General features: G+C 34.6%; 1 long non-coding RNA gene across 1 annotated transcript; it reads left to right on the top strand.

The window, feature by feature from the left end:
- The first annotated feature begins 9,914 nt into the window (after nt 1–9,914).
- Nucleotides 9,915–11,360, top strand: LOC148549923 (uncharacterized). Its single transcript, XR_015896627.1, has 2 exons — nt 9,915–10,340; nt 10,527–11,360. It is a non-coding gene; the product is annotated as an uncharacterized LOC148549923 (long non-coding RNA).
- Nucleotides 11,361–12,203: the final 843 nt, after the last annotated feature.

Genomic DNA, 12,203 nt, shown 5'->3' on the forward strand with positions numbered 1-12,203 from the left:
TGATTGCTTTATCTCGAGCTCTCTTTCTCGGAAGTGCTACTCCAGAGAGATGAAGGAAGGTGAGGATCCCCTTCCTTGTTCCTCTTGGTATTGTAAAATCTCCCCCAGCGAAATGGTGGGAGGTTAGGATCCCCTCCTTAGTTCCTCTTGGGCATATGAGAACGTACCTCCTGGGTAGATGCAAGGGTTGTGGTTGCGCCCCACTTGCTCTAGGTTGGTTAGTATAGAGGCTCCTCGGGTGGACGCAAGGGTTGTGGTTTCGTCCCACTTGCCCCGGGTTATGATGGGTGATGTAAAAATGTGCAATCATGTGATGTATAAATGACGATATGGTCATGATGAATGATTATGGAATGTTATGAATGAATGTGGAATGATTATCTGAGATACGAGTTTCGCTGGATGAAAGCAGTGACTAGCCACCACGTGCTCCAGGTTGAGACTCGATACTCTGCTGACCCTATGTCGTAAGTGTGGCTAGACACTGTGAAAGTTCCGGATGAGCTTGCCCCCGTGTTTAACTAATGTGGGTGTTGTATGGATAAAGACCAGTGTGGGTGTCGTATGATTATGATTATGATTATGATTATGATTGAGAATAACTCGAGTTGGGGATGCACGACAGAGGGATAGTCCAATGGTTAGCTATAGCTACCAAGACTTGTCGGGTTGGCTATATAACCGACAGATGATATCATCAGCCATAGGGCAGGCATTCATCATTTGCATATGTTTGAATTGTTTGGGTTTGCCTACTTGTTTTGGACTGCTATATCATGTATGCTATGTTACCTGATTATGTGCTACTTGTTCTACTTGTACTTTAATTGTGTATTACTTGCCTGTATTGCTTATGTTTGTACAACCGAGAGGTCCCTCATGCTGGTGTCGGTGGACGTTGAGGGCAGTTCTTGATGAGATGAATTAATGATATTGAATAATGATGATGATTATTGAATGAGATAATTTGAGCTCCCTGGGTAGATGGAGTGAAGTGAATTCACTTGCTCCAAGTGAGGATATGATATATTGATATAGAATTGCTGAGACAGAATAACTGGTGATGGTTTTGTTTATGACTCTGATTCTGATTCGTTGGAGAGTTAGAGAGAGTTGAGAAACATGAGGAAAAGGAATTAGACTTAGCAATCCCTTATGACAGTTGCCTATTTATGGATTAGCGAGAACATAGGATGAATATTTGGTGAAAGAAAGATTAGGATGCTTAGTGAGTTTTTATTATAATGTATTGTATTTATTTGACACTTTTACCATACTGGGAACTCATGGGTCGGGGGTTCTCATTCCGTATATATCTCTTGTTTTTCAGATACAGGTCCAGGTACTAAGAGGTGAGCTGTGGTTCATCTGAGCGGCGGCGAAGATCTTTATATTCTCTATTTTATATTTGCTTAGAATCTCTCCACCTTTATTTTGAAAAGCTTATATTATGTATTGAACTCTTTTGAACTTGCCAATAGAGGCTTTCATGTTTGAAATGGGAGAGATTAGGAGTTTCTGTTGTCAACTACCGTTATACTATACCCTAGCAGGCCTAAACTTCGCGGGTCGCGACTAGTGGCTATTTACTTATGTTAAATATTTATATACTGTCTTTCTCTTACTCTCCTTTAAGCCTTTATCTTTATATCACTTTCGGCTTCACGCCTTATCTCTTAGTTGACGATACGTGAGTGATACGGTTTTGCGATTTTATTTTTACTCTTTTCAGGCTTCTCGATTAATACTCCTTTCAATTATACTTATATTATATATTAAAAATCCACCTGAGAGTCGTACCACTATAATATCATTGACTTATGACTCGAGCATAAGGATTTGAATATTAGGGTGTTACATTTTTTTTGTAGGCTTCTATCGATGTAGTTGTAATATTATGTGCTTATTTTTTTTCATTATGTCCTAGTATTCTAAATTTACCTACTCTCCTTAATTTTAAGCCGATGAAATTAGTTCAGTTTTAAGTCACAAGAATGAGTATTTTTTTTTGTTAGCACAAATAAAGAGCGTACCTGTTATGCAGATTGTTCGTAAATTTTGGTTGGTTTGATATCTAATGATTTGGGAGCGAAATCTATTCATCTTTTAAACAAGTACCAGTTTTCAAACGTGCACCTAAGATTCAATTTTTAGACAAATAAAAAAGGAAAAACTTGGAATGTAAATTAAGATTAAATTGCTTGAAATTAAAAGTCCAGATAGCGAAGTAAATGACTTTGAATTTAAAGAAAGCAATAAAATACCTCTAACATAGTCGAAGGATTTTGAATTCAAAGACAATGCAAAATTTTAAAGAAAAGGAAAAGACTTTGCAATAAAAAAGTAAATTGAAAAAAGCAAAAACTACACGGAATTTTAAATGAAAAGTAAAAATATGGAAAAAATCTTATAAAAAAAAGCTCTTGACTGACTCAAAAAGCCACTGACGATATGAGTATGCGAGAGTGTTTTCTGAAGACGAATTTTAACCCATGTTTCTTATGAATCTTGTATATTTATAGATTTCTTCAACCAATCAAATTTCATCACGTGTTTCATATGCAAAATCTAAAAAGTAACTATATCTGCTAGATACATGTATTGTGTAACCATCTCTAGCTGTCTTGACCATCGATCCTAACACCATTTCAACTGCTCTGTTTTACTTCGAGACAAACCTAATCGAACTAAATACCTTTCTTCTATCGAGAACCTTATTTCGACAAAAACTCATCACGCTCAACATGATTTATCATGTACAATCTTCAACGCCAATTGCACGATCTTCAATTTATAATTTATTTTATTCAACTAACAAATTGTCCCGATAGAACTAACGCGTCAACCGAAAATAATCCTAAAGATAAAACGTTTAATCCTAAATGAAAGAAATTTCTTAAATGTTAAAATTAATTAAGGATGTGTGTAACTCAATTTAAACGTCTCTTAACTATTCAGATCTCCATGATTCCATTAAATAATACACCCACAATGCACGTTTCTCATTAATTACCATCTTCTCTCTCTTCAGACTTTACTTTTTCAAGAAAATTATAAGTTTAAATCCAAAAGCCTTCGTCTTCAAACAAAGCTTTAAAAGAGTTTTACCGCTCTATTTCACGCTCTTCCTCTAACATAGTCATTGTAAGCAACTTCAAACTCCCAACTTCTCCATATTTCTTCACTTATCCTGGTAGATTTCTGCTTTATCTTATATGCTTTATTTCATACATTTCTTCTTTTCCAATTTCATTAAACAAACTTCTCTCAAAAACCTAATTTACTTCCTCTGTTACACAGAAATAGATAAATCATCCTTTCTTGCGAGCTCCAATCCTTAGCCAAGGTTAAAGGAAAACAAACTACCGAACAACTAGAAGAACAAGCCACCACCAAAATTTTTGAACATTCAAGTTTAAAAATACTATCTCACGCAGCAGATACAATAATTGAGGATCCAATTGACACAAAGAACGACAATAAGATCCTTTTTCTCTTTTCTGTCGAAAATGAACTTCATTGCTTCTTGAGTCCTTTGAATTCCCCCGATCAAGCAAAAAAGGTTTTTCACTATTTTTCCAGTATTGAGAGTCAGTATTTGCTTATTAAAGACGACCTATTTGTAGCCCCTTTTGTTGACAACAAACGATCATTTCGCAATAACCCCAAAATCTCTTTTAAGAATGCAAGTTTCCTCGATTGGTACCGAAGAATGGATTCTGAAAAAGGGAAGGATGGAAATTTTGAGGGATTTATGACCTTCTTAGACTTTTCCACTTCCCCTCAAAAACACATAATTGGATGTTTGGGGCTGCACTATGTTTCTGCAATAAAATTACTAACAATTTTCATCTCCCTTGTGGCATGATCGGACCTACACTTTTCAATATGGCAGCTATTACAGGGCTTTCTGTAATTGGGTCCACAGCTACTTTTGATATGGAAGCTGAACAAAAATACCACATTGTTGAAAAAAGCTCTTATGGGGAATTTATCAAGTACAATATGGGAGTTGATAATAGTCCAATTACGAATGACGAACATGTTGCTTTTCTATACTGTTGGCTCAATGCCATTGTATTTTGTTCAAGAAATGTCTCGATGTCGAAGCTATTTCTTCCATTAGATGCTTTGATTCATGAAAATCGCAAATTTAGCTTGGCCAAGTTGCTTCTAGGTAATCTCTATGATGAATTGGGGCAAATGGTTGATAGCCTTCGAAGAAAATCCTTAATCATGCTGGGTCCCCTTTGGCTGCTGCAACTATGGTTGAATGCCATTTTTGAAAAATATATGAAACACAAAAGGGATTGCTTCTTATGAAAGACAAAGCATTGAAGGACTTTGATTGGTCAGCTTGCAACCAAATTTACTAACTCCCATTCCACTAGTGAACTTTTCTGGGAGGCTTTCTCAAAACTTCATTCATGTAAGAATTTCCAAAATGAAGATTTAGAGATTGCTCCCTTTGTCAGTCGGAGATGTGGACCAACCTGGTTTCGACACCCTATTGTTCGAAGAGGGGAGAAAAAGAAAAAACAACACACAAATGATTCTATGTGGTCTAATTTTTTTTCCATCCAAATAATCCTGATAGAAATTTCTCAGTATAAAAAGTACAATTTTGAGTCACTCTTCAAACTACGCATTACGTTGCAAAATAAATGGGTTTTTCTCAAGTCATCCCAACACCATTTCCAAGCAAGCCTCCTCCTCCTTGCCTAATAAATTTCAACAAAAAGAAAGAAATTGACAAATGTCTTGAGTGCAACAAGAAAAATCGAAGCCACTACTTCCTACTCAACTTTGTTTGAAGCTGTTATGTTACCAAATCCTTTGTCGAATGGTGGGATTACTACTATTCTCGCTATAATCAATCTCTTGATGACATTTCAAAAGGGATCATCAAGACTTTCCTAAATACCATCGACATACCTGCTTAGAAATCTTCCAAAAGAAAAGCTGAGTCACCAAAACTTCGACGAGGAAAGAAAGCACGACCAAACTCAACAAAAGCTCCTCCAACTAACAAGGCAACTTTAATCAAATTTTAATTCTCTTATATGAATTTCAATATCATTAGCTTTTCATCTTAGACTTTGGAAAAACTTTCAAACTTTAACGTAGGGAGGCTCTTCTACTCAAGGGTCATCTAATAAATCCACCAAGTCTTCTCCAAAAAAGACCCCCACTCATTCAAATGATTCTTCCGCCATCTTCAGTACGTCAGATTCTAGTAGCACTTCAAAAATCTCTACTCACTCATCACACTCTCAACCCCAAAAAGTAGAGGTGTGCTATCAATTTTCTTTTTTCAAATAACTGTAACGGTGAACTAAAAGTAAAATTGAATTTTGAAATTAAACCATTTCAGATTAAAATACTTTCTTAGAATCCACCATTGTTTCGACAACAAAAGCTCCTGTCGGTGAAAAAAGAGGAAATTCTTCAAATTCTTGGTCAAGTGGCTACGTGATATCACATTACCTGCAGACTGATCGAGAAAACCAACAGCCCGATGAACAAACTAAACAAACTGAACAGCCTGAAGAAGTCATTCAGCCTGTCAAAGAAGTTGTTTAGCATGTCGAAGAGGGAAATTCTCCAAATAAACCAAATCAAGAAAATCTCTCAAAAGTCCAAGTCACGGAAGAACTTTCTCCTCAACGAATCAATGTCGATCTCTCCCTTATTTCTTCTCCTTCTAAAGAAGATAACCCAATTGAAAAAGATAACAAAATGGGGAAAACAACTTCTTACACCAGTCCAAAAACCAATACTACACCAAATCTTGACAATCAAGTTGAACATGCTTCTGATCAGTCTCAATCAAGTCATCAACCTCCATCAACCACAATCTACCATGTCCAATATTTCTCACAAAATAGAAATTTAAAATCCTTAATTCCGGCTAACACGGGCTCCCTAAAGAACTAACTCCTCATGCTAACGAAGGGATCAAGCTCTTCTTCAACTTCTGAAGTATACTATTGATGAATGGGTAAATCGAGATGACTTAAACTCTATATTCTATGATATTCTGAGTGCTTCCCTTGAATCTCAAATTTCTTTCAGCTTCTCCAAAGTGGTAAAAATATTCGAGAAAGTTACCAACAATTTATTCATTTCTCACAACAAGCTCAGTGACTTCAAGAAAAGCATGGCAGAAATTAAAATAGAATCGACGCAACTAGAAACTTCTTATGTATCAACACAAAAAAGTTACAAAAATTATGAAGTAAATGTTGTTCATGCCGCCAGTGCTCGAGTACAACTAGCTCGACGCAAAGATGAACTTGAAAGAGAAATTGCTAAAATTCGTGAAGAAGAAGATTTGCTAGAAGGCCCTTACCTAAAAGCTAAAGAAGAAGGAAAAAAAGACCTATTTCGAGAACTATGTGAGATGGAAATCACTTGAGACAACATTAGAAGAAAGTATGAGAAGATACAACTTGAAGAGCATGAGGAAATCAGAATCTACAGTTCCTATGACGAAAAAAGAGTACGTCTTCGATTTGACTTGGAAGAATTATTAGAGCTTTATCTTTGAAGGCTTAGGATACCAAATTCTTTTGTATTTTCTTTTTGCTCGCTTCTTATAAATTTGATGTTTTGGAACTTTAGCTTTATTACTTTACCTTTGATGTCAAGTACTATTTTTAAAGTATCGATATCGTTTTAAATACTTTTCATTAATCGTTTGACCTCAATACCAGTATCTATATGTGTAGTTTTATAAGCCTTCTCCGAATATAGACGGACCACTTGAAAAGGCCCCTCCCAATTAAGGGACCACTTTCCATCAACTTTCGATTTCTTATCTAATGGTAAAATAGCCTTTAAGACTAACTCACCAATGCAAAACACCTTTCCTTTCACTTGTCAATTATAAATACGAGTTATACTCTCTTTTTGATGAATACGATTATCGAGTGCCAAAACACGCTCATTATCTAAATCATTTAATTTATCAAACATTAGATTCCAATAATCCTCGATTGGCAAATAATTAATCTTGCCTCATCACTCTCATAGTGTTAAGATTGATTTTCAAAGGTAGCATCGCATCATGGCCATAAACCAATTTATAAGGAGATGTATTTGTCGAACCTCTTGGTGAATATCGATAAGTCCATAAAACTTGGCTTAATATCTCATGCCATGTACGAGGTTTTGGACCAATTTTATTCTTAATTAAATTAATTAAAATTTTATTCACAGTATCAATTTGGCCATTTGTTTGCGCATAATACGGGGTCGAAGTCACCATAGTTATATTTTTCGATGCTGCAAAATACTTAATATGTTGGTCAATAAACATGGTACCTTGATCAGTACTCAGTTTGAGAAATTCCAAAACGATGAATTATATGTTCCTCACTGAAGTCAATGATTTCATTTTGACTAACTTCTATCAAAAGAACAACTTCAACCCATTTCGTAAAATAATCAATTGCTATCAAAATAAATTTATGTTTTTTCGATGATAGAGGATGAATAATTCCAATCAAACCCAAAGCCCAACCTCTAAATGGCCAAGGTTTTATAATCGAATGTAATTCAAAAGTAGGTATTTGTTGTATTACACCATGTTTCTGATATTTTTGGCACGCTTTTGCATATTCTATACAATCCTTAATCATTGTTGGCTAAAATACCTGATCATGTCGAAGCACCCATTTCATTCTTTTTCCCGCTTGATGGGCACCGCAAATACCTTCATGAACTTCACCAAGAGCAATTACTTGTTTAGGTTTGCTCAAAAAATCTCATAAGACTTCCTTCAACACTTTTTTTTGTACAACTCATCGTTTATTACTACAAAATTTATTACTCTTAACACTATAATATTTTGGGTCTATGGCCACAATTTTTTTTGTCACGATTTTTTTGCTTTTAACCATAGACTCTCTATGGTCACGGTTTTTTACCCTGACAAAAAAAAAAACTATGGTCACGGTTTTTAAAAAAATGGTGACCATAGAGTGCCCATGGTCATGGTTTTTTAAAAAAGGGTTGCTTAAAAGGGGTCTATAGTCACGGTTTTAGGGGATGACTTAAAGGGGTCTATGGTCACGGTTTTGGGAGGTGACCTAAAAGGGTCTATGGTCACGATTTTATAAAAAAGGGTGACCTAAAAGAGTCTATGGTCACGGTTTTGGGGAGGTGACCTAAAGGGGTCTATGGTCACGGTTTTGGGGATGACCTAAAAGGGGTCTATGGTCACAATTTTGTGGGATGACCTAAAGGTATTTATGGTCACGATTTTGGTGGTGGCCTAAAAGGGTCTATGGTCACGATTTTTCGAAAAGATGACATAAAAGGGTCTATGGTCATGGTTTTCGGTGGTGACCTAAAGGGGTCTGTGGTCATAGTTTTAGGGGGTGACCTAAAAGGGTCTATAGTCACGGTTTTGGGGGATGACCTAAAAGGGTTTATGGTCACGGTTTTTCGAAAGAGTGACCTAAAGGAGTCTATGGTTACGGTTTTGGAGGGTGACCTAAACGGGTCTATGGTCACGATTTTGGAGAGTGACCTAAAGGTATCTATGGTCACAGTTTTCGGGGGTCACCTAAAAAGGTCTATGATCACAGTTTTGGAGAGTGACCTAAAGGTTTCTATGGTCACAATTTTGAGGGTCTATGGTCACGATTTTTCGAAAAAGGGTGACCTAAAATGAGTCTATGGTCACAGTTTTGGAGAGTGACCTAAAGGGGTCTATACTCACGATTTTAGTGGCTGACCTAAAAGGTCTATGGTCACAGTTTTACAAAAGGGTGATCGAAAAGGAGTTTATGGTCACAGTCTTTTATAGTAAATTTTTTTAACTAAATTAGATTTTGATTATTTGAGTTTAAATTAATTAAGGTTCTTATATATTTTTTTTTATTTTAAATATTTTATATATTTAAAATTTAAAAATTTTAATAATTAAAAACTAATGAGAACTTTATATGATTTGATTTAAATATTAAAATATAAAATTTAATTTTATAAATAAAAAAATTAAATAGAATACTTTAAATTTAAATTAAAAAATTAATTAAAACTTAAAACTAATTAGTAAGTTGACAAATAAATATTATATTTTTAAAATAATTTAAACAAATTATAGTTGATTTTCAATTACTATTCTACCTAACTTCTAATTTTATTAAAATTCCTACACTATCCTAATTGTAATTCTAACCCTAACCTTAATTACTATTCAAGAACTATTTTTTAACTAAATTAGGTTTTGATCATTTGAGTTTAAACTAATTAAGGTTCTTATATATATTTTATGATTTTGGATATTTTATATATTTAAAATATAAAAATTTAATAATTTAAAATTAATAAAAATTTTGTATGATTTATTTTAAATATTAAAATTTATAATTCTATAAATAAGAATTATTAAGATTTAAAACTAATTAGTAAGTTGACAAATAAATATTATATTTTTAAAATAATTTAAGTAAATTATGATTGATTTTTAATTACTATTCTATCTTCTAATTTTATAAAAATTTTTACATTATCCTAATCCTAACCCTAATTACTATTCAAAAATATTTTTATAACTAAATTAGGTTTTGATAATTTGAATTTAAATTAATTAAAATTCTTATATATTTTTTATAATTTTGGATATTTCATATATTTAAAATTTAAAAATTTTAATAATTAAAAATTAATAAAAATTTTATATGCTTTAATTTAAATATTAAAATTTTAAATTAGAATACTTAATTAAAAATTAATTAGCAAATTAATAATTAAATAATATTTTTAAATTTTTTTAAAAAATTAAATTAAATCTTAAATTAATACTCTATACCTTAATTTGATTAAAATTATCAATTCTAACCCTAAAATTCAAAACACACGCTAGGCTTCATAACCCTATCCCTCACTCCTTATTACCCCCTAATCCCCTTACCCACGGTTCGAAAGAAAGAAGGAAAGGAAGGAAGAAAAGAGAAAGCGAGGGCGCAGGGAGAAGAATAGAGGGAGGTGATGGCACCGGCAAGGCTGGGTGCCGCCGTCGCCGTCGCCGCCGACGTCGTCGTTGTCAGAATCGAGAAGGAGAGGGAGGAGATGTTGAGAGAGAGGGACGTCGTCCAGCCAAACGCGAGAGAGAGAGAGAGGGAGAGAGAGAGGGGGGCCACCGTAATCCACGCAGTCGCTGGAGGGATCATCGCACGTCACTGCTGTTGTCAAGATCGACGCCGTCATCGTCCAATGTCGTCGTCGCCTCACCATTGAAGAAGAGAGGGAGAAGAGAACGCATGCCAGTGGCCCAGGGGGAGGAGTTGCCGCCATTTGCTCCATTCCGTCGCTGTCTGCATGCTCAGGTATGTTTGTTCCCTCTTCCTTTGACTCCTTCACTAAAAAATGTACCAAATTCCTAAGCTAAAAACCAAATTGAGCTTTAGGGTTCTATTAAGTTGTAATCTGATAACTTTAAATCTGATAGGTTTAATGTTTTAATGTACCCGTTCACTTTGTGCTTGATGTGTTAGTTGTGTTTTGCTTGACAGAGGTATGAATATGGTTGCATCTGCATAATTGAGTAGGCTGAAAATTTACTTGATTATTCGTGAGATCACAATATTTGGTGGATGGTAGGCTTCTCCTACTTTTGTACGGGGAACCTATGGAACCTTAATCCAGATTGCAACTTGCCTTGGCATATTGGGAGCTTTATTGATTGGAATCCCTGTAAAAAAATCTCTGGATGGTATGATTTAAATTTGAAATCATATTTTATACTTATTACTAGTCATACGCGATGTTAAATAGACCTTTTTTGGGCCCCTGGTGGCGGGTTTGTTTCGGGGCATCTACTTTTTCTGCTGGCATACTTGCTCTGGGAATGATCTTCTATGCAAAGAGTCCACATTGGTTATACAAGGTTGGCAGCTAATATTAGATGAAATTTTTTCTATTTTCATCGTTTTATTGTAACTTATTGCTGAATCCCATGAAATTTGTAATGTTGATAATACAAATTGTTTAAGAGTTCCTCTTATGTTGCCTTTGAATGTATGCTTGATATCAAGCTTTTTTTTGGGTCAATAAATAAAATCTTGAATATGCCTTGTTATGTTGCTGTTGTATCTGTTTACTCTCTCATTTTAGTGTTGGATTAAGTTTGTCAGTAAAAACGTTGAAGAATATATATGTCCTATGATTTGTAGTTCTCGAAATCTTCTCTTCACTTATTTGCCTGTTCTCGTTGTTCTATTTAAAATCTGACTTTTATGGGCGTGAATAGAACACTGTTCTGTTTACTCCTCTAGCCTTGTCAACGTCAGATATAAATAAAATAGTATTGATCTTCACTGGTCAGTGAGACAGAAGATCATTCATTACCTAGTGTTTGTAGCTTTTGAATGTTCCTTTTTACTTCTCTTCATTGCGTTTTCATTCTTGTATCTCTCTGGTTTCCATACTTCACATAACACCTGGTGGTTTCTCTCTATGATGATATAGCAAGGAAGAATTGCTGAAGCAGAAGCCACATTTGAGAGGCTTCTGGGTGCTTCAGAAGCAAAATTTGCTATGTCATAATTATTTAAGGTAGATAGAGGAGATGACACTAATACCATGAAGCTCTCAAAATTATCTAAATATAATATTTTGATGTGTTCTATACTTTTTGAAAAGAGACTTTATCCGGTATTACATGTAATGAATAAATTACACTCTATTTTGATTTGTGTTATTTGGACTAAACATATATCTATCTTATAATGTAACTTTTATGATTTAGATTTCCTGAATTTCTCATTTTTAGATTTATTTTGTAATTATCACCATTTTGTGATGTCATTATGCTTTAACAAAAAACTAAATCTCATAAAATAAAATAGGCTATGGTCACGGTTTTAAGGTGGAGTGACTACAGATAAGCTATGGTCACGGTTTTAAGGTGGGGTGACCACAGAGACTATGGTCACTATTTTAAGGAAGGGTGACCATAGAGGCTATAGTCACGGTTTTAAGTGGGGGTGAGTGGTGACAATAGAAGCTATACCGTGACCATAGATTAGGCTATGGTCACAGTTTAACGTGGGGTGACCATAGAGGCTATGGTCACGGTTTTACGCGTAACCATAGATTAACCTATGGTCATGGTAAAAAAACGTGGCCTAAAGTGCCAGAATTTGAATACTACAACCGTGACCATAGATAAAAAAAACCGTGACCATAGG

Source organism: Arachis ipaensis, chromosome B8, assembly GCF_059453495.1.
Source record: "Arachis ipaensis isolate K30076 ecotype BB chromosome B8, ASM5945349v1, whole genome shotgun sequence".
NCBI classification, from domain to species: domain Eukaryota; kingdom Viridiplantae; phylum Streptophyta; class Magnoliopsida; order Fabales; family Fabaceae; genus Arachis; species Arachis ipaensis.